Here is a 24,485-nt window from a genome sequence, read left to right on the forward strand (position 1 = left end):
AATTCTTGTACAACACTACCAATCATGGATCTGTATGTATGATCCACCGATGGTGACTTATCCACTTTCTCAACTTGCATCTTTTCATCATTGGTGTGCAAACTAGCTTACAAAACTTTTTCAACATCTCTTTCAAATACTTGGTTTGTGAAATGAAGATGTCATCTCTTAACTGGCTGATCTGCAAACCAAGAAAAAATGAAAGCTCCCCCATGCTCATTTCAAATTTCCTCTGCATTCTGTCATCAAACTTTCTTCACAACTCATCCCTATGGCTCCCAAATATGATGTCATCTACATACATAGCTGCCACAATTTGTGTGTTGTCTACTGCCCTAATGTAGAGGTTGCTGTCAACTATATCTTTCTTGAAACCCAACTAACACAAATAGGTATCAAGTCTGGAATACCATGCATTGGGTGCTTGTTTTAGATCATACAAAGCCTTTCTTAATCTACACAACATGGTGGGGTCTTCTGTCAACAAAAATCCACATATTGCTCAATATATGCTTCCTCTTCTAGATTACGATTTAAAAATGAGGAAGATTTCACCTAAGTGGACTAGCCACCTGAAGACCAATGCCCAATGTTAGCTCCACCATCTCCACCAAGCTCATGTAGGACCAAGTGGTGAAGCCAGTGCAATTTGATGCAATCCCAAACTCCCAAATATGTAATACAATAAAGAATACAACAAATCCGAAATTCTGGGCACACTTGAGCTCTCACCAGTACTCCCACTCAATTATCCTCGAAATGGACTTGTGTAGCCCAAGTTATGGGCATTTGAAGTTTGAAGGGAAAAAATTATCCTTTGAGGGCATTTTTCCTTACATGGGGAATGTCACCGGGTATCAGGGTGGTCTACTGCATGTCATGCATAAGGTTGGCAGAGATGTTGATTGCCGGATCCAAAAGATTCCCGGCGTCTTGACCGAAGGCTGTTAGATTAAGTCATATATGTCTCCCAAAAATAGACGTGCCTTGGCCACGAAATTGGCATCTGGCCTAATGCGCATGATGTGACCACAAATTGAAGCACCAAAACACAGTAAATCAGTGTGTGAGTGTGGTGTGTGTTGTGTATATCCGCCATTCCTCGGACCTAAAAGTTGGTTAACCTTTTAGGATTGGTGTGTGGTTTGTGTGATTACACTTTCATAAAAAAAACACAGTAAATCAACCATAAATGCTTTGAATAGTGTTGCATATACATACACATATGTGCAACCAATCTCCATCCACGCGATGGAATCTTCGATGACCAAAAATTACATTGATAAATCGTGTACCCATGCATTCCTGTGCTGCCCAATAAAAACACTCTGTGCACGAATGTGACAGACTCAACATAATCGCTCGAATGCAGTACCAATGCACCCCTGGGAGATCGACATCTGGAAAGTGACCATCCAATGGTAAATTTTGAAAGCCCAAAAAATCACCCCAAAAACCCTGGTTTTCCAAGAAATCACTTCCTCTCCTTCGGTTCTCCTCTCTCACGATGCGACAATAGACGACCAAACCAGGGGTTTGTGAATGCAGGAAATTGTTCATGGGTTCTTCCCTAAACACCCCAAAACCCTGGTCCATGGAGTCTCTATTATTATATATTGTTCGTGTTCAATGATTCATCATGTTGATCCTGTAAATTAATTATTCTAACATTCATATCATAAAGCCATGGCAAAAGCAAATATAACATCCCAATTAAAGACAAAATAAAGAAGTATTAATAGGATCCAATAGACTTAACATTGATCTTCTGCAACAATCTACCCCATGTATGCTTCACAGAGACCCAGTAGGTTCAGGTTCAGCAATATTGTTCAATATGGTTGGGTTTGGTATTAAAGCCTCCCTAACCCAACCTGCTGCAATCCCATCCCATTTTATGTAAAGAACACATGCATAGAATAAAAGTCACATAAAACAATTAAATGAAAACAAATAGTACTCAATTAAACTGACCCCTTACAGAAATTAACCACACATATATAGTCTGATAAAGATGTAAAATTATAAGCAAAATAGTCCAGCAAAGTAAACCAATGTGCCACCATTGCAGATTTAGGAATTACACTACTGATCTCTTTGGTTCCCAGCGTTTTACCCTCGCGTGTTTTCCATTAATAATAAAAGTCACCTTCTTTCTTCCGTTAAGAATTGTTGTAATTGTTGACGCCTGCTTAAAGACCACCAATGCATATAATGACTGCACCCTAGGGGGAACCACCTCTTCCATGTAAATTGATTCAATACAGTCCCCATGCAAATTTGTAAGATAATTTCTTACTTCCCTCACTGAAATCGAATACCCCCTCGAAAATGTCAGGAACATGCTTCTTTCCTCTTCTTCTTCCCCAATATTCCATTGCCTTATCATATCACGTATGTTTGATTCAGCAAAGGGCGATAGGGCTCGATTCATCTCTCTTTCTCTAACATCAGCCACCCTCCTACTACTACTACTAGCATTACCTTCACCAAAGGGCCTTGTCTGTCTTTCTCTATTATCACTCCCTCTGGTACTGCTACCCTCACCAAAGGGCATTCTGCTCAGTCTTTCTCTATTCTCTGTAAACATCATTGCGCCGCCATAATCAGTTGCTTCCCCAATGGGTCTACTACAGATTTGAGTCACTGTTGCTGCTTGGATTGCTAAAATGGTCACTGCAGTCCTGAGTTCAGACACTGCGGGTTGGATTGCATTAGCAATTAATTGCCACTCAGTGTCCACAAATCCTCTAGCATAGATGTTCTCTGTAACTCTAAGCATACCCTCCAATGCTTCCCTTCTATTATAATAAAAAAACTGGAGAGAGATGCCTCTACCTGTAAGGATATAAATGAATGGGATACCATCAAGAGGAGGTGCAGGAATTCTACCTGTTTTAATACAATCCAAGCATACCATTGTCTCATTTGATACAAAACGCATCGTTGCATTTGACATTGTTAATAGCCTCACAACAATGTGAGGGAATCCTGCCTCTTCAAGCCAAATCCATAAGGTAATTATCTGCCATGCTACTGTAATTTCCTGTTTGAAATCATTAACCAGACGAGAAAATAGATTCCATTCTACGGAATTAGACCACCTTGGTCCTTCTGGTGTCATTTGTGCATCCATTGTGGGCTGTGTACCAAAAATGGGATTGAGATCAAGCAAATCTTCACCTGAAAAGTTGAATTTGTACAAAGATAAAAATAAACATCAATATACGAATTTGATAAATATGGACCAACAAAGAGTTTATAATTATTAGAATAATTATTTGCTACTGTAAACACAAGCAAAGTTGCCATTGGAGTCAATATATCCGTATTCAATTTACTAGACGAGGCTTAGAAAGGTCTTCCACCCAACATACAATGGTGATACGTAACAGTATTCCTGGGAGCGTGTGATGGCGATATGTAACAACATGTGTGAGATGTGTCTCCAGTGTGCGACGATGATATGTAACAGTATACTAGGAATGGCTATTAGTGTGTGCCGGTGATACGTAACAGTACTACTGATAGCAAGACATTTTCCTCACCCTTATGAGTTAAAGAGTGGCAGGTAACTGAGAAAACTGGCCAGACATAGAAACAAATATGTAAAAGATAGTTACATTGTTTTAAAATGCCATGCATGATATTGTAATATGATTTGATAACCCGAATCACCCTAAACCCTAGAAAATAATGAAAGTATTCCAAAACCCTAAACCCTAGGAAATAGTGATAGTATTCAAAAACCCTAAACCTTAAACCTTAGGCCCTAAATTTATAATAGTAACCCAAAGCTAAATGTGTACCTTAACCAATTACTTTTAATTAAAAAAAATGCTATTTATTTTTGGTGAAAGGTTTTATCATGGTAATATATGAATACAGTCAACACTTAAGTTTTTGCAAAACTTTACTCAATTAAATCATAATCAAATAGATTCCCCAAGAATCAACCTAAACCCAAGAGTAAAGAATATTTATAATTATTACTAGTATCATCATAATATTAGTTATGATAGCAGTAATGTTTAAAATTCGTACCAAAAAAATTATAAAATATATTATTATGATTAAATAAAATATATGTTATAGAGACGTAACAAAAAAAATCGTCATTGAAAAGCTATATATTGAAGCAGTAATAAAAAATTGCTGCCACATATGTATTATTCTATTTATAACCAATGTTGTTTTATTAAATCACTGTGAATAATTATCGATTAGCATCAGTAAAGTATTATTGCTGTAAAAAATTAGTCAATTAGTATTGGTAATATTTTACCTTGCAAAATATAGTATTATATTAATTCTTTAACATCGGTTACTTTATACCGCATCTAATTTTTAACAATTAGCAACAGTAATAAAGGAATCACTGCTGAAAGTTGGCAAATACCAGCGGTAATAGTTTACCGCCGCTGATTATAGTAGTAGAATGTACTGTTGCCATATAGGGTAGGCTAGTATCTATGTAAATTGTAATTTTTTACCACTGCTGAAAGTGCTTATATAGCAGTGATAAAAAATACCGCCGCTATAGGCTCTGCCTTGATTTCATCTGTTGCTGAAATGCCCTTTTCATATGGTGAGTCTATAGCGACATTAATGGATTTTCATTTCTTCTTTCACAGCATAGGATCCCCATGACGTATATTGGAAATAGGAGAGCTTGACTCAAAAGAATAAAGTATAGAAGTAAATTAATAAGTTGAAACTACACTAACATGTTTTATTTTTTTTTGGGTTGAATAGATTATATTGAAGGACAAAAAAGAAAAAAAAAATACAAGCATCCAGAGGGAAAGAAAAGAAAACAGATTAAAACAAGATCAATAATGGAAACCAAGAGAAGCCTGATCCAAAAACCCTAAGAGGAAACAATATGGTTATTCCTTGCACTATCAGCAACCGAGGGCTGAAGGGTGATTGACCTTGGTTTTAATGTCAAAATCTATTGAGCTCCATATTTGACTTAATGTACGGGAAGAAGAGGTCCATATATGCAATGAGAAAGGAAACCAAAAGAAAAGATGATCAATATCCTCCACGACATTCCAACAAAGGCAACAATTAGGAATACTAATATTCCTATATCAAAGGAAAGCTTGAGTTGGTAAGGAGTTAGTCAAGGTACACAACATGATAAAACTATATCTGGAAATATGGTGCTTGAACCAGAGAACTTTCCACCAAGGAGAAGGGTTACCTTTAGATCGAACCAACTCCCTACCAAAGCTAAAGAGAAGAACTTGAAAGAAGTCACAATCATTGAACCTCATTCCCACTACCAGAAGGCCTTTTAGAAATCACGTGCAGATGATCCAAAACATAAGCAAGGTCAATTGAGGCAGGGTCCCAACATTCCAAGATCCATCCGAAATAATGGATGAAACCACAACCTTCTTGTCTGACCTAACAAATCAAATTCTATATTACCTGTAATTCCATCGATTCAACGTCAACAATTACACAAGTGATATGAATATTTATATACATGTCTTGAGCCATCTCATGAGAGATTCTCAACACCACTCCTTACCATACATAGCTTTGTGAGAATATAGAAACATTGGATTGTGAGACTGTGTCAATGGAAGGAGACACAAATAGAAGGTGGAGAAATGGAAACTAAAGAAGTGAATATCTTGGGTATATATGGAAGCCTGAGAAGAGTGAAACTGAATATATCTTGCCTTGTATGGTGGTATGAAACATTCGGTTGAAACACCCCCTCAGGCTGAGGATTCAACAAGTCAGATCTTTAGCTTGTCTCGCAAGAACTGAACCGTTGAGAAGGAAACCCTTTGGTTAGGACATCAGCGAGCTGATCAGCGATCGAAATTAACCGAACATCCAATTCTTGTTTAGCCACTTTGTCCCAGAAAAAATGGAAGTCAATCTCCATGTGTTTCGTACGGGCATGAAAAATAGAATTGCCGAGAGATAAGTAGCACCTATGTTATCACACCAAAGAGTGGGTGGCTGGGAAGGGAAATTCCGAGCTCATGGAAGAGTGAGGTGAGCCATGTTATTTCGTCTGCTGCATCTGCTAAGGCTTTGTATTCTAATTCCGTTGATGTGCAGGCAATGGTCCGTTGCTTGCGAGAAGACCAAGATATCAAGTTATTGCCCAAGAAGATCGCATAACCGCTTGTGGATTTACGATCTTCAGAGCCATTTGCCCAATAAGCATCAGAGAAGGCCTAACAGTTGCAGCCAGACCATTTATCAATTAGGAGACCATGAGTACGAGTGTGCTTGAGATAGCATAGAAGGTGCTTTACTAGGGCCCAGTGATCATTTGTAGGAGCATGAAATATTCGGCTAATATGACCTTCAATTATATCTGATCCTCTCCTCCAAAAGCAAGAAGGAGCACCTCACTTGGATGGCAGTTGTCTAACCAAATTAGAGTAGAGGAGCCATCATCTATTTTGCATTTAATTACATACATAACTAGAGGTTTGAATTTAAGTATCCTCCTAGTCAAACTGGAATTAGAGACACAAGAAATAGTCAATATTGAGTCATCCTTGTGATCCTTGAAATAGATCCACTTCACCCAAGGCTATCTTTCTTCTCAGCAATATTCCAAAGGAGCTTCAATAGTGCAGCTTTGTTTACATGTTTCTGTCTTCTCAAACCCAACCCTCCCTCTTTATTTATTAGATGAACTAAAGCCCAACTAGATGTGTTCAAGAATCTATTACCGTCATTGTCTTTCCAGAGGAAGGCATTCATTAAAGCTTCAATCTTCTTGATGATAGATCCTTGAATCCCCAAAACACTAGTCCAATAGATATACGAAGTTTTCATGATAGTACGAACCAACTCCAACCCCCCAACATAGGAAAGGAGTATGCTCTTCCACAGCTAGAGCCTCTTTTAAGCCTGTCCAGAATAGGAGTTCAATGGCAGGCAGAGAGCCTAGAAGAGATCAGAGGAAGGCCCAAGTAGATAATTGTAAGTTCGTCAATATCACACCCCACAAGATCCTTGACCTGATTTGTCTATTCCAAATAGTGTGAGGAGTTGTGAATACTTGTTTCACAATGATGTTTAATGTCTAATCCAAAAAAAACTAGTTATGATTGTGCCATAATATGTTCTTATTATTTTTTAACAGATGGCTTCGAGTGAGAGTGTAATTAATGTTGGGAGATGTGAATTCTACAATAGCTTGTGTGATAGATTGCCAACAATGAAGGTCCCAATATCAGTAGACATTATTTCAAATGTCCACACCATAATTCTTTTTTCATGTGGGTCGATGAGTTGAGATTATACGAATATGGACAAGGACAGTGTAAGGTCCGAACAGCCAAAACTGATGCGAATAATGACCGGAGATTCTAGTGCTGTCCAAATGACTACTAAACCAATTTGTGCATTATTAATTAATATGGGTTTTTCATAACTTTTTTATTTGTACTACAGGGTAATCCTAAAGTTGTACATTTTTCAAATGGGTAGATGAGGAATAGAGTGCTCTTCCATTAAACCTGCCACACCTTCAACTGATCGTGTGGGACCCTCCATGCCTGAAGTTCCATTGTCATCCTCTGAATATATCAAGGGATTTTAAAAGCAACAATTCAGGGCTTTGAAGAAAAGACTTCCATTTTAGTACTTAACGCTGTTCAGAAGCTTGAGTTAAACAAAGGAGGCAACTAAAACCATGTGTGGGACCTTGTGTAGGTTTACTGATGTGTTTGGTTTCCATTTTTTTAACTTAATTTTACAACTTGCTAGTTTTTCATATATATTTTCTTTTTTTCTAAAGATCAGCAAAGAATAGATTATAGAAAAAAAATAGTATAAAGATTTAACGTGCAGGCATACCAAGGCGGATACAAAGAAACACTAAGTAAGGAAACAAACCCTACCAAAAAAAAAAACAAAGGGAGGATCTCCCATTAACAAAACCTGAATCTAGCTCGCCCTAAAGCATCCTCCACTAAAGCCTCTGTTTTAACACTAAGAAATCACAGGAGAAAAACAAAAGAGAAGAAGAGAACCAGATTTAATGTGGTTCGGTCACCCAATATGGATGCCTACGTCCACAGTGCAGAACTCCCTGTTCAACTATATTCTTGGGGAGGATTTATTCCTCTTAAATAAGGAAGTGTACAAGAGAGAATTACAATCACGATCATACTTGGACTCTTTATTACAGAGATAAGATTTGGAAGATTTGGACTCTCTCAAGTTACTTGATATACTAGGATTTTCGTGTCCTAGTTGATCCACTTCTCTTGATTCTCTTAAACTGCCAACACTCCCCCTCCAAGTTGGAGCGAAGACGTCGTATGAGGTCAACTTGGACATCAAATCTTGAAAGACTGGTTTAGGTAGAGCTTTAGTAAACGCATCTGCTAATTGATCATTACTTCGTATGTAGGGCGTCTCAATAATTTTTCCTTGGACTTTTTCTCGAACATAATGACAGTCAACTTCGATGTGCTTGGTTCTTTCATGAAACACAGGGTTGGAAGCAATGTGGATTGCAGCCTGGTTATCACAAAATAATTGCATAGGCGATTCTGTTCCAAAACCCAATTCCTGTAACAACAGACGGAGCCAGGCTAATTCACTGGTAGTAGAGGCCATTGCCCTGTATTCAACTTCAGCACTGGACCTAGCAACAATAGTTTGCTTCTTGCTTTTTCAGGTAACTAGATTTCCACCAACAAATGTGCAGAATCCAGTAGTTGATTTTCTGTCAGCTGGGCTACCGGCCCAGTCAGCATCAGCATATCCCACAATATTAGTATGTCCATTTCTTTTCATCCAAATTCCTCGACCTGGGCAAGATTTTAAATATCTCAATATACGGTCCACAAGACTCATATGGTCCTTAGTTGGAGCGTGCATGAATCGACTGACATAGCTAACAACATAGGTAATGTCAGGCCTGGTAATAGTCAAATATATTAACCGTCCCACCAATCTTTGAAATTGACCAATATCTTGGAGAGGACCATTATTGTCCCCAAATTTGCTGCCATAATCCATTGGGGTGTCGGGTGGTGAAGCACCCAACTTCCCTGTCTCCTTCAATAGATCCAACACATACTTTCTTTGAGAAATAAAGAGCCCTTTACTAGAGTGAGCTATTTCAATTCCCAAAAAATACTGTAACTTTCCCAAGTCCATAATATCAAATTTCCTGTTCAGATGTTGTTTGAGAGCCTCAATTTCTTGGGGACAGTTCCCAGAATTAACAATATCATCAACGTAAACAAGAACAGCCACAATGTTACTATCTGATTGCTTAACAAACAATGAGTGATCAGAATCACACTTCTTAAATCCAAAAAGAGTAAGGGCCGAACTTAACTTGCCATACCATGCCCGTGGAGATTGCTTAAGACCATAGATGGCTTTGTTAAGCTTGCACACCATGCCTTCCTTGTTCTCCATATCATGACCAAGAGGGATGCCCATGTAAACTTCTTCCTCAAGATCACTTTGTAAAAAAGCATTCTTGACATCCATTTGAAATAATGGCCAGCCACAATTGACAGCAATTGACATTAATACTCTGACAGTATTCATTTTCACCACTGGTGCAAATGTTTCTTTATAGTCTTCTCCGTAGGTTTGAGTGTACCCCTTGGCGACAAGCCTAGCTTTATGACGTTCAATAGACCTGTCATTCTTGTATTTGATTTTGCACACCCATCAACAACCAACAGATTTCTTCCCATTAGGCAAGGGAACAATATCCCAAGTGTGATTTTTATGAAGAACATTAAGTTCCTCGTCCATTGCTTTTACCCATGTAGGAGATTTGCTTTAAGAAAATTCACAGGTTCTTTGTGTTCATCTATTGCAGACAAAAAACCTTGAAACCTATGTGATATATTTTCATAACACAGGTGGGTTTGTATGGGATACCTGGCCGAGGCTGAGTGATATGTGGTAAAATCCTTGAGCCTAGTTGAGGGTTGTGGCACCCGTGTTGACCTGTGAATAGGTATAGGCTCAGATATAGGCGTGGGGGCAACAACAACCTCCCCATCACCATCATGCTGATCGATGTCCCCATCATGCTGGATAACATCCTCATTAGGTAAAATATGGTTCTCCCCCTGAGTTGGAGTGGCTGGACTGGGCAAGCCAACTGGTAGAGGAACAAATTCTTATTCCAGATAAAAATCACTATAATCAAAGTTATGTACAGTCTCCCCCTGAATTTGGTTCCTACCAGAGAAAAACATGTGAGTCTCATAAAAAATAACATCCCTAGAGATAAGAACTTTTCGAGTTGCAGGATCAAAACATTTATAGCCCTTTTTAACAGAAGAATAGCCAATAAAAACACATTTTTTGGCTCGTAGATCAAGCTTTCCTGTAGGGGCATGAACAAAACATGTACTCCCAAAGACACGAAGATGAGAGACAGAAACAGGTCGACCAAGGAGAATTTCCATGAGAGACTGATAGTGTAGGACTCTACTAGGGAGTCAATTAATCAAATAGCAACTAGTAAGCACCGCATCTGACCAGAAAACTTTGGGAAAATGCCCTTGAAATAATAAGGAACGAGTCACCTCAAGTAAGTGACGGTTCTTGCGTTCGGCAATTCCATTTTATTGAGGAGTGCCAACACACGAAGTTTGATGGGCAATTTCTCGATTCTTAAGAAAAGACTCAAAAGGAGCATTGGTTTACTCAGTACCATTATCGGTGCGTAAAACCTTGAGACAGGTACCATATTGATTTTGAATCATATTATAAAACTCCTGAAAAATTGTAAACACCTCACTTTTTGCAGTCATCAAATATAACCAAGTAGTACGAGACTTGTTATCAATGAAAGTCACAAAGTATCTAAAACCATTCCTGGAAAGAATAGGAGCTGGTCCCCATACATCACAGTGAACCAAGTCAAATAAATCCTTTGACACATGTGAACTAGATGAAAAAGGTAGTCTATGGTGTTTAGAATAACTACAAGTGTCACAAAGTTTAGAATCAAGAGAATAATTAGGGTGTAAATATCGCATCACATTATCAGATGGATGCCCCATGCACCAATGCCATAAATGAGATGTGGCGTCTTTAGTGTTACTTGCTACCAATGCTTCTCCTGGAAAGTCAATAACATAGAGTCCATGCTTGAATCCTCCTTCACCAATCATCTTCCCCGTGCTGTTGTCCTGAAACACCACCTTTTGTTTTGAAAAAATAGCAGTACAGTTCAGATCTTTAGTGAGTTTGCTAATAGATAATAAATTTGAAGAGAGAGCTGGCACAAATAAAACCTCACAAGGAGAGGAAAATAAAGTAATAGTCCCACGACCCTTAATTGGTATGCTAGTCCCATTAGCAACCATTATAGGAGGGTGAGACTTATCATTAATGGCATGAAAATTAGACAAAACATGTGATGTGGAGACCATGTGATCTGTGACACCTAAATCAATAATAAAATAATTTGAAGACCAAGTAGTGAGTGCAAAGGCATTACCAGAATGAGCAACATTGCGACACTCAATAGAGGAGGAACCCTTTCTAGTGGCTTGCATAAGCTGTTGAAGTTGTGAAGCAATTTTTCCCAGTGATACTTGGAAATCTGTGGTAGTACTCTGAACAGTAGCTTTAGCATGAAGTACATTATCCTTGTTGGGTCGCAGATGTAGGTTTAATATCCAACAACGGTCTTTAGTGTGACCATCCTTATCACAATGCTCACAATGGTATTTGGTATTTCGATTTTTCCATTTTCCTTTTCCTGTTGAAGGTCGACCCCCAGTACTAGTTTGGTTCCCAGTGCTACCCTGGTGACTGACATTGGCCTGAACAACATTAGCCGAAGTCTCAATATGTTCCACATCAGTTTTTGAGTTTGGGTTCATAATTCGCTGACGGGTTTCTTCCCAATGAATGATGGCACAAATATTAGTAAAGGAAGGAAGGGTTGGACTCATAAGAATTTGCCGTTTAAGGTCCTCAAATTCAGGTCGGATATTTGCCAAAAGCTGAAAAATACGGTCTTGTTCTTCACGCTGGGTATAGACATCAACAGTTTTTGCAGGGGGACGGTACTGCCGTAGTTCGTCCCATTTTTTCTTTAAATTACCCAGGTGAACAGTAAATGATTGACCAGGTGCTTGAGATGTATGAACAATATCTTGTTGTAATTCAAATATACGTGAGGCATTATCCTCATGACCATACATATTTTTCACAGACTCCCAAAGAGCTTGTGCAGTCTCAGAGTAAGCAAATATCTCATATATGGAGGGATCCATGGAATTAAAAATCTAGGACATGACTAAATTATCGTTTGCCATCCAATCAACATACTTCGGATCAGCAAAATTACAGTCAGGGGCTTTGATGGTCCCATTAATATGACCTTGTTTAGATCGGCCTCCAAGAGCAACTAGGACCGCCCTAGACCAGGGCAAATAATTTTGCCCATTAAAGAGAATTGTAGTAAGATGAGTGTTCCCTTCCATGGAGGTGGATTTTCCTCCATCGGATTTTCCTCCATCAGAGGAGGTTACTGCCACATCACCCATATAGAATTACTTCTCAAAAAATAAATGACAAGATAGCACTTATCTGGAACGAAGCGACAACTCTCCAAAAAACAGCAACGAGAGAGCAATAGTTCCAGCGCAATATGAGATATGTACAGTAGCAAGAGCGCACAACAGGTCACAGCAACACACGAAGCAACGTATGCGTGTGCAGGTAGCAGCAGCAGGTGACAACGGCGCTCAGGTAGTGGCAGCAGGCAACAGCAGCACACGTAGCAGCGGTGCAAGCACAGGTAGCGTGAGAAAGTGGTGTAACAGATCGGTGAATGAAGCACAACAGGTAGAACACGATAATCCAACGTTTTAAGAGACTAAACCCACTCTGATACTATGTATTAACACTAAGAAATCACAGAAGAAAAACAAAAGAGAAGAAGAGAACCAGATTTAATGTGGTTCGGTCACCCAATATGGATGCCTACATCCACAGTGCAGAACTCCCCGTTCAACTATATTCTTGGGGAGGATTTATTCCTCTTAAATAAGGAAGTGTGCAAGAGAGAATTACAATCACGATCATACTTGGATTCTTTATCACAGAGATAAGATTTGGAAGATTTGGACTCTCTCAAGTTACTTGATATACTAGGATTTTGGTGTCCTAGTTGATCCACTTCTCTTGATCCTCTTAAACCGCCAACAGCCTCATTAATAGAGGTGGGGAATTTAGTAATCAAAGGTGAAGAAACACCTCATTTTGTAGTAGACTTAGCTAAGAAATCTACCACAGGATTCGCTTCTCGAAAGCAAAGAGAAATCTTCCAACAAATAGCATGAAGAAAAGGTTGAAAACCATTCCAGAATTGTCTAACAAACCATGGATAGATCCTGACATAATCGCCTCAGAAACAGCGAAAGAATCACATTCGATCCACAGGTGAGTGACACCCATCTCCCTAGCTTGCAACAAACCATGGATGCCCACCCAAAATTCTGCCACATAGTTTGTCATAGTAGCAAGAAAAATGCTATAAGAGGAAAGAGGCACGACACAATCGTTCCTAAGCACACCCCCAGCGCCCGCCCTACCTGGGTTCCCAAAGGAGCACCCATCTGAGTTAAGCTTAACCCAGCCCCGAGGAGGCTTGCACCAAAACACCTCTCTAATCACCTGGGCCAGCTTGGGAACTAGGGGAATTTTCAAATGTCTGGCACAAATTAGATCACTTGATTAAGAGACTGGAGACTTAAAAGAACCCGAGATCTCCCTGAGAGATAGAATGACCACTTCTAGGCAACCACTCACCAACCTAGAAGAATTTTCAAAGTTCCTTCTATTCCTTTCTACACAAAAAACAAAGGGAATCAAGATGATCCCCCTCAACCAGGCATCCTGCATAGGAACCATTTTATTTTACCTACTGGGTCAGGCCAACACAACCCAAAATAATCCAAGAACACCCTCCATAGCTGACGAGAAAAGGCACATCCCAAGAAAAGGTGGGAAGTCGATTCAGGGGCTGGATGGCAAAACTCGCAACGTGAAATAGACAAAAACCCCTTGAGCCTAAGCACTTCCTCCGTAGGTACCTTATTATACACTAACTTCTAGGCAAATAGAGAATAACGAGAAAGCAATGCCTTATTCGAAATAACATCACGCCAAGGAACCTTAGGGTTTCTTGCCCTTATGGAATCCCAGGCAGAACGGACATTAAAAAGTCTAGAGGGGGAAAGACCCCCTCTGGAAAGACCCCAACAACATTGATCCATTGAGAGCAAAGGGGCCAGGGGAACACTTCTTATCATCGAAAAAATATCCCTAAGACATTTAGAATGTACTTGAGGAAGAGACCACGCCGAATCTGAGATGAAGTCAGCAACTTTCGAAACTTTATTGGCGAAAAGATCCAATCCCAATCCAGTTGCAGATGCAATAGAGTCTTTGCCAAGCCAACAGTCCTTCCAGAAGTTTATAGAGGACCCATCACCAATAATACATCTTTCATGCTACTCCACCAAGTGCCACACTTTTTTGATGCTAGGCCAAATGGAAAAGGAAAGATACTGATTTTTGAGGGAACCATCAACATGCACATAGCGGGCTCTAAGAAAGTTGCAAACGAGCGAGTCCTCGTGTTTCATTGACCAAGCCAATTTGCAAAGCAAAGCCTTGTTCACATCACGAAGCCTTCTAATGCCAAGTCTTCCTTCTGAGGTCGGATTTCTAATCAAATCCCACTTAACCTTCATAGCCTTCCTAGACTCAATATCACCCGACCAAATAAAGTTTCTAACCCACATCTCCATCAGCGACACCAAAGATGATGGCCACCAATAGACAGAAAAATTATGCACCGGGAGATTCATCATAAAAGCCTGCGATGTTTGCATCCAACGAAGCAGGCAGAGTCGAATCTGGCAATGAAACTGTCAACAATCCATTCATTTTGAAGCTTGCAACGATCGTTGATTCAATCGAATTCTGAGATCGACAAATCTGATTCGAATCGATTGGAACAGAGGACTTAGGCTCTATTGGGGGTTCTTCATCCGGCAACTCGGTGACTGGCATTGGTGATGTGATATAGGTGGGTATGGTGGTGGAAATGGTTGTAGAAGGGTCCGTGGTGATAGTGAGTTCGGTTATGGAATCAGATGCGGTGGTGATGGTGGGGTTAATCAAGAGAAATGGGAGATCAGAGTGAGCCATGGTTGAGGTCAAATTGTCAAGCGGCGACGGAGAAGTGAATGAAGCAGGATGTGGCGTTGAAGTTGAATGACTGAATCTGGTTGTGAGAGCTTTGGTGAAGGTGTGGTATCTTGGCGACCAAGACCTCAAGAGCCAGCAACTTTGGCCACCACCGCATTCGAGCTTCTGTCAGACCAGGCTTATAGGTTCTGATCCGTTGATTGGGGCTCAGAAGCAGCTCTGGCTATTATCTTCCTCTCAAAGGTATGGTTCTCTCTCCCTCTTATCAATTCCTCTTTCTTTCACTTCCCCTTCCCTTCGGTTCCCCTTTTCTCTTCTTTTCTTTTCCTGCTATCGGGTGATCCCTTCTCTCCCTGGCCCCTCTTGCTGTTGTGGTTCCCATTCCCCCGTACTGCCATGAGACTATTTCCCCCCTACTGTTGTCGTGAGACCTGTCCCCCCTATCCCTTGTTACCGAGAATCCCAGCCCATTGCCACCACCCCCTTCACTTCCCCCCAGTCGAAACCCTTTTATATCCATCTCCCCCAACTGAAAGTCCTTCTTCCCCCTTCCTAGTCCTATCACTAACTACCCCAGCCCATTCCCAGGTTTTTTATCTTGAAATCTTAAGCCCTAAACCAACCTCTACAACCCATCCCTTCTGTAAACTTTGAAACAGAATTTTTTTTTCTTATGTTTGCATGATTTCCCACTTTTTTCAGACCAGAAACAGTATTTATTTTGCATTGGCTGCATTGTTTTGGCATTACATATATTTCTAGTGCTTCTAATTAGTGGCTTATTAACTTATGTGGACAGTCATACATGCCTACTGAATCTTTGAATGCAATGCCATGAATCTTCTTACCTAGCTTTGTGGAACTAACCATATATGTTGCTAGAATTGATTTCTAAGACCTATGGTGTTTATTCATTTGATTTATGTTGATAATTGCTATTAGTAAATTCTGTTATTTATGTCTAATGTTGAATGTGGTGTTGTGCAAATTCCAGCCCTTGCATTAAGTCCATACTAGGGGGTTACACCTGTGATCTTGTCCTATTGTAGATTCCTTAGCTCCTATGGTTTGTCCTATTGCGGGATTCTGTGGAGTACAATTTCCTTTTTTCAAGTTCAGTCTTTGGGTGAAGATTAACATTATTACAATTAAGAATTTGGTGATTGTGATTGACGGGGAGCAATTTTTTTATTTATGTTGGATTGCAAGGTAATGGCAATTACATAAGTAGTGGGATAGTGTTAATAGCAAGGTAATGGCTATTAGTCTATTAATTGGGAGGACAAAATTATGTCTGTAAAACCTTCTTTTTTTTTTGAATATGTTGGGCTGGTGTTTCTTTAATGAATGATAGAAACATGTGAACCAAACAGTTTTTAAATTAGATTCCAGATGAATCCAACTGACAAACTCAGGATAACCAAACAGTTTTTCAGAAAGAATCAGGATAATCAAACAGTTTCTCAATAAGATTCATGTCACAGAATCAAGATAACCAAATAGTTAATTTGGCACGAAAAACAAATCTACAGATAGTCTCTCTATGGAATGACACCTAGACTCGATACATGCCCCCACAAATTTACGCAACCAAACACACCCTAATAATCCTTATCTTCAACATCTTTCTCATTAAAAAAGGTTTTAGGTTCTTTTTTTATTCTTTTTAACAATAATGTTTGAATCAGAATTTTGCTTATCTTTTCCTTTCTCCTAAAAGAAATGTGGGGCGGTGCTCTCTTTGTGGGAGTGTGCCCCCTGCACGCATGTGGTAGCCAGTGGGCCCCCCCCCCCCCCCCCCCCCCCCCCCCCCCCCCCCCCCCCCACCTCCCCCCCGTGTCTAGGCGTGGGCACTACATTCCCTCACTAGAAACTTTCTTCAAGATAAATCTTTCGGAAAAGATCGCTAATAGCATATTTCAATGCTCCTTGTTGATTGAAGTTCATACTAAGAGAGATCCAAACTATTGATTGTCATGATAAGTAGAAAACAACCAAAAATCAGTCATTTTGCCCCCCCACCTCTGTGTCTAGGCGTGGGCACTACATTCCCTCACTAGAAACTTTCTTCAAGATAAATCTTTCGGAAAAGATCGCTAAAAGCATATTTCAATGCTCCTTGTTGATTGAAGTTCATACTAAGAGAGATCCAAACTATTGATTGTCATGATAAGTAGAAAACAACCAAAAATTTCTTGTTTCCTAATTGAGAGATAAAGAAACATGATCCTAATAATATATTTTTTGGGTACATGCAAATTCATTAACAAAGAATGAATACAAATATTTCAAAAGCAAATAATAATCAAAATCTAGAATTGCAAATGATACCATGAGCCACCTTTTCACTAGATAAATGTGATCTAAATATGCAGAGTATTTAGATGATGCTATATTTGGGTTTACAGGAACTAAATCTGTAGCCTATTAGTACATGCAAGCGTTAGACATTTCAAAGGTTTTAACTAGAAAAAAAAATTCATGATGAAAATTTTGGGGTCCCTTATTTTTGGACATAAACATCTTTTTTTCTTTTATGCTAGGATGATCTAAGTCCCTCTACACACCTTTAGGAAATTTAATTAGTATTCATATGTTAGAAAGGAAATACAAGCCATGAGAGCGAGCTTGGGTGATCCTACCAAATACACAAATAAGAAACCTAGATGAAGGCTTAAGACTATGTAGAAACTAGGATAACCGAATACCTTACCTCTTCTCCTTGCTACAGCCTTCTTCCTCCTCCAATTTTTCTTCTCCTTTTCTTTTCCCTTTGTGTGATGAAAGTTGTGCTTAGGAAATTTCAACAATAGAATCCAGTCAATGTCATCCTGCAGAAAGTTTAATACATTCCTTTTTTCTCACTAAGTTGTAACTGAAGGTGCATGGACTTCTCTCTCTCTTTATTTTTGGCAACTCCCTTTAATTACTTTCCTAGGTTGGTCTTCTCTCATTTAATGAGGGTCTCTCTCTCTCTTTCTCTCTAGTTATTTTGAATTCCCGCCCTTTAATTTTTTATTTTTGGTAAATCCCTTTAATTACTTTCCTAGGTTGATCTTCTCTCATCTGAGGCTCTCTCTCTCTCTCTCTCTCTCTCTATATATATATATATATATATATATATATATATATATATATATATATATATTAAAGGTCAACAAGATTTTAATTAAATAAATAAAAAAATAGGGTACTGTTGTGTTAAGAATTGCGGTGGAGCGTGCCGTTCCTGCGAGGAAGAAAATAGTAGTAGAGGACCGGGCCGAGCCGGTTCAGTCACTTCGATGCCTAAGTCAGAACTCTTAGCAACAGATAATTAGGATTGAAATCAGATGATCATCGAAGGAGGTTACCTAGTTATTTATAGGTGATTGAGAGAGTCCTACAAGCAATGACATAACTGAATAGGAAAGGGAGTTTTCCTAGCGTGAGTTTAGGTGATTAGGAGTCCCTTTAGGGCTAGGGATAAGCCCCCCAGCCCATCACGCCTTGCCAGGCTAGATTGGTGCACTAATTTAGGGGCGTGAGGGCCATTCTGCATCATTTCTGGGGCATGACTTTGCCGCCTTATCCAGATTTGGCATCGGGGTGTGGTCGGCCCCCCTCCTAGGATCGGGTTGCCATCTACTGTAGATCGGTCCTTCCTCGGCTCATCCTCCATGGAACGACCTAGTCACGGACTCGTACCATCCTCTCCCACATGGGGATACACGTGTCTGAACCATATTGGGTGCCGGTTTCATGATGTATCACGAGCTGCCCACTCCTTCGGATGTTCGCATTCAGAGGAAGTTGAATCGCCCCCGTACAGGTTACCCCTTTGTCAGATCCCTTGCTTTGAGGCTGTCATTAAGACGTGACGGTTAAGCATTATGTGATGGTTCATATCTCGAGCGACGTGTGGCTTTGAGTCATTACGGCACCTTGGGCAGGGCTATCATCTCTCGCTCTTCATCGCTGATGCCTTTCGTGCTTGATTGTTGGATCCAGACAATCTTCCTTCCAGATCCTATAACGTTGCAACCCCTTCTTTCCATTTCCTCTCTTGCTTCTTTGGTTTTCTCAGTCTTTCTTACTTTTATCTTCTCGTTCTTGGCTCGTTCCTTCACTCATTTTGGTTGTTCTTTATACGCCTAGTCACATTTCCTTTGCGAGTCTCCAGTCTTCTTCTCAAGCCAATAAGTCTCTCTCTTTACCCCCCCAATGTCTTTTAGTGCTTCCTCCCAGGAGCCCATCCCCAACTCTCCTGATGTTCCTGGGATGAGTGGGGATTCTGACCCTGATGTGAGTTCCGAGAGGACTCACGATGACTACTCTGTCTTGTTTGGGTCTTAGAGCTTCGCGGCTCAGTATGGCCATCTGGTTAGCTCCTCTGGCAACCTGCCAAGGAGAGGCAACCGTAGATCTGCCCAGGCCCTCGAAGAGTAGACCACTAAGGGTTGTCCTACTTATAATGAGTAGCAGAATGTGGCTCAGGGAGTAGAAGAAGTCAACATCAGGGAGGATGACGATGATGCGATTCTGACATCAGTGATGCTGGCGGGAATGTCAAGGCGGCAAACTTTTATGAGAGTGTCATGAATGATAGAGCTCTAGTGGCCCTGCGAAGCCAATATCGCATCCCCAAAGAGATCCAGATGAGCGCCCCGACCTCAGACGATAAGGTGTGATACTTTCGCGGGGGAGAAGTGTGCCCGAACTCGGTCATATTTATCTGCAGCCTTTGCCTCTCGGCCTGGACCTTCGTGGTGGACCTCCTCAACCACTTCACGCTCTCCCTGGGATAGTTGGTTGCAAACTCGTGGAGGCAGATTTTTGGGTTCTTTCTATACTTTGCTCAACTCGGTCGAGAGGCGATTGCCGCTCTCTTCACTCACTTTTTTATGTTGATGACGACGGCTGAGGGGTGGTACTACCTTTCTCTTCGCCCCTGAATGGGTCACTGAAATCGGTCTAGTGGTTGGAGCAAGGCTGCCTCCCTGTGGATCGTGCCACCGTCAGGGACATGACCGACGAGCAACTCATTACATCTCTTGGCCCGAAAGTGGCCTTGGTAGGTCCCCTCCTTCTTCTTTTTTTTTTGTACCGTGTTCTGACATCATGTGGTCGTCCTTTCAGGTTGTTGTAAAGATTGTTGATACAATCTGGCAACTGGAGAAGTATCACAGTCTATACCACGAGGAGAAGAAGGGCCGCAAGGTTGCTGAGGCTTAGGTGTTGGATCTTTCCAAGGACTACTCCTCGCTGGAGGCCAAGGTCTGGGACTACGAGGGGACGTTCTCCGCCCTGATCGAGAGGAAGGATGTTTTGGAGGAGGAGGCCACCACCGTGACCAAAAAGATTAAGGCTTTGGAGAAAGAGTTGGAGGAGCTTCACGTGAGCAACAATGCGATCTGAACTCAGGCTGTGGAGGATTTTAAGAAGTCCTCTGAGCTTGAGGCCTATGTCAAGGGGAAATTGTAGGAGGCATACGACTACGGTGTCTGTGACACCATTGAGTTCGTCCTCTATGAGGACCCCAAGTTTAAATTCGACAACTTCGACACGTATGCCCCTCCTCCAACGAAGTCTCCTACCTCAGCTCTTCCCAGCGAGGTTGTTCCTCCTCCACTGAAGTCTCCTGCCCTGGCTCTTCCAAGCAAGGTCGTCCCTACTTCCAAAGACTAGGATCACGTTGCCGACCCGTGGCCTCTGTTTTTTTTTTTTTTTTTTTGTAATGACGACCGACCTTCGGGTTTTGTAAAATTTTTTTTTTTAGCTAATGAAATCTTCATTTGCCTCGTTCTTGTATATCACGTTGTGTAGAAATTTTGTGCTGACCCATGCATCTATTTTTGGTGCCTTGTAGAGATTTTAGTGCTAACTTTTGAGGTCAGACTTTTATGCCCCGTAGGGACTTTTGTGCCAACTTACAAGGTCGGTCTTTTATGCCTTTTGGGGACTTTCATGAACACTTACAAGGTCGGTAGTTGGTACCCCTTGGGGACTTTCGTGTCAACTTATGAGGTCGGTCTTTGCTGCCCCTAAGGGACTTTCGTGCCAACTCATGAGGTCGGTCTTTTAAACAGTAGGGAGATTTTACTTTGAGAAATGGGATATTATGAACATTCCAAAACAAATATACATAGGCTAAAAGGTATAAACACGAACTTGGCTAAAAAGAACGATCACGAACTTTCATTAATAAAATTTCTTTATGAGCACGATCTTGGCTAAAAGGAACGAACATGAACTTGGCTAAAAGGAATGAACACGAACTTTTATTGATAAAATTTCTTCAAATTTTTTGAGTTCCATGGTCGGGGTATTTTCTTACCCTTGGGGTCTTCAAGCGGTACGTGCCCTGTCATATTTGAGTGGAGACCATATACGGACCTTCCCAGTTGGCCGATAGTTTGCCCTCTTTCTGTGGTTGTGAAACTTGCGCTTTTCTTAGAACTAAGTCTCCAGCTCTGAACACTTATTCCTTCACCTTTGAGTTAAAGTAGTGAGCCATTCTCTATTGATAGGCCACATTCCTCATGAGGGCACTTTCCCTACTTCATCCAAAAAATCTAGGTCCGCACGTAGCCCGTCCTGGTATGTTCTCTTGTTGAAGTTTAGAACTCTGTGTGACCCAGCCAATACTTCTACTGGTGCCAAGGCTTCTATTCCGTACGTTAATCGGAACGGGCTCTCCCCTATTGGTGTACGAACTGTGGTTTGGTACGACCATAGCACACTGAGTAGCTCATCTACCCACTTTCCCTTGGCCTCAGTCAGTCTCCATTTTATTCCTGCCAGAAGTGTGCGGTTTGTGACTTCGACCTGTCCATTCACTTGTGGGTAGGCTACTACAACAGGTTTGAAATCTATATGGTAGTGCGCATAAAATTGCCTGAACTCAGGGTTATTGAACTGCGTCCTGTTATCGATGATGAGCACCTGAGGTAGCCCAAACTGATAGATAATCTTGTTCTTGAAGAACTTTTCCATTTGCCTTTTTGTGAGTTTTACCAAGGGCTTAGCTTCTACCCACTTTGTGAAGTAATCTATTGCGACTACTAGGTATTTTCTGCCAAACGTGGTGGGGTGAAGTCACCAAGTATGTCCATTCTCCACATAGCGAACGGTATGGGGCTGAGGACGGAGGTTAATTATGTCGCGGGTTGGCGAGGGATTGGCACGAACTTCTAACACTACTTGCACGTTTTAACTACTGGATTGCGTCCTATTGCATCTTTGGCCAATAGAAGCCTAGTAGGAGTACTTTTTATGCTATGGCACGTCCTCCCATATGGCTTCCACATATTCCTTCGTGAACCTCGACTCGGTGTTAGGAACTTTAGTAGGGGCGTGGTAACCGACCTTTTGTATAGCTGTCCTTCAATCATCGTGTACCTGGCTGCTCTCCCTTTGATTTTTCCAGCTTCCTCGCAATTGTCAGGAAGTATGTCGTCTCGGAGGTAACTCATTATCGGGTCCATCCAACTTGGCTCAGTATCAATTTGGGTGACCTCATTCCCTTTCTCTTCGTAGGTCGGCTTGTTTAGGCTTTCCAAGTAGACTGCTCCACTCATTTGGGATAAGTCGTCGTTAGATAACCTCGACAGTGCATTTGCTGCTGTATTTTCTAGCCGGGGTAACCCGAGTGAAAAGACACCTCTGCCCCCTTGTTTTAAGGAGGAGAGAGATAGACACATGGAAGTGCTGGCATAGGCCACACTCCCGTGCAGAAAACTGCTTCCCTTAAAAGTATTAGCTGAAAAGTGATATGGAATAGATACGGATCAGCAGTGATCAGATCCGGCTATTCCCTATCTGGATACGAATACCTCTGGATTCGGATGCAGATCAAATTCAGATTTTCGACCATCCGTTTACATCTCTGCCTTGTGTAACCCGGACCTTCCTCTCCCTAGCCGATACAATTCACTCTCAATCCATATATCTTAGATCATGAATTTTTTTCTACACGGATTTTTATCGGAGTATCTGGATTTTTTTTCTAGATATCTCTAAACGAATACCGATGTCCCTAAACGAATAAAGATGCGGATTGGATTCGGATCTTCTATTATCCATTTACATCCCTAGATTCTATAATAATGTAAAGTTACCAAAAAAAAAAAAACCTAGTACATATTGGTTGCATTATGTTGGATTTTATAACTAGTTCTAGTCATTTTCTTTCATTTTATTAGAAGCTTGAGCAATGAGATGGTTGTTGAGCCTCTCTCCATCAAACACCCATTTCTACACATATTTAGATTTTTTTTAGAAGGTTATTTCTAAATGAAACACCTCTCAAATGCCATGATTTTAAAACAATGAGGATCACAATTCACAGGTGGTCTCACGCTTATCACTCGCGTAAAACTCTCCCTTTGATCCTAAGAACCTCAGCTCTCCCTCATAATTCGCCACTCTCAAAACACTATACATTAACCCCCCTCGTCTCCCCCATTTTCAAACACAGGCTAAACAAGATCAGATCAACCAAAGAATTGAAGCTCATATATCCATCCATCAATCTTTCTTTAAAATTTGAAATTCAGAAAACAAGCAACCTATACACAATTAATAAAGAAGATGGCAAAGGGAGCAGCAATCTTCGTTCTGGTCTTGGCATTTGCCTTTGTGTTTCTAATGGACTCTGCTTACTCTGATGCACCAATGACTATGGAAAATGTGCAAGACAAAGCAAATAAAGCAATGGGAAGTGCCAAGGCACCAGCCACCGACGGCAGAAAGGGCCGCCCAGGAAGTGGAGCTAACTTTGCAAGAAAGCCTTGGGACTTCTTCATCGGGTTTGTTTTTTTATGGATCATTATTGCGTCAAGTACCAAGTGTGCATCATGCTGCTGGGCACCGCCCATGTGTGCACGGTGGGGCCCACTATGCGCACATGGGCGGTGCCCAGCCGCACGATCCGCACTTGACCGCGTCAAGTACTTGACGTGATAATTTTCCATTTTTTTATAAGCCAAATGTTTTCTGTACTAGGGGTGCAGGCTGCGCTCAGACACATGGGGGTGAACGAAATGACCACCCTGCCTCCTTGAATGACAGGCCCATATGTCTAAGCACAGGCTACGCTCTGTGACATAGAGAATATCAGCACTTTTTTATATATCAATTTTCATTTTTGCATAAGTCCAGCCTAACTTTTAGCCCCAATACTCAAAACAGAATCAAGAGGTGGTTCTCCAAGATTCTAAAGGTCAAGCATGGAGATGGTCCTTCCAAGTATCTGGGCTTACCCACTCACTTTGGTGTTTCAAAGAAAGAGGTCT

The 24,485-nt window shown here is 40.9% G+C and overlaps 1 long non-coding RNA gene across 1 annotated transcript; it reads left to right on the forward strand.

Moving 5' to 3' along the window:
* Positions 1-415: 415 nt before the first annotated feature.
* LOC122646887 lies at positions 416-23,924 on the forward strand. The gene is made up of 4 exons (XR_006330711.1): positions 416-426; positions 1,072-1,079; positions 11,285-11,301; positions 23,779-23,924. It is a non-coding gene; the product is annotated as an uncharacterized LOC122646887 (long non-coding RNA).
* Positions 23,925-24,485: the final 561 nt, after the last annotated feature.

This window comes from Telopea speciosissima, chromosome 11 (assembly GCF_018873765.1).
Source record: "Telopea speciosissima isolate NSW1024214 ecotype Mountain lineage chromosome 11, Tspe_v1, whole genome shotgun sequence".
Classification (NCBI taxonomy): domain Eukaryota; kingdom Viridiplantae; phylum Streptophyta; class Magnoliopsida; order Proteales; family Proteaceae; genus Telopea; species Telopea speciosissima.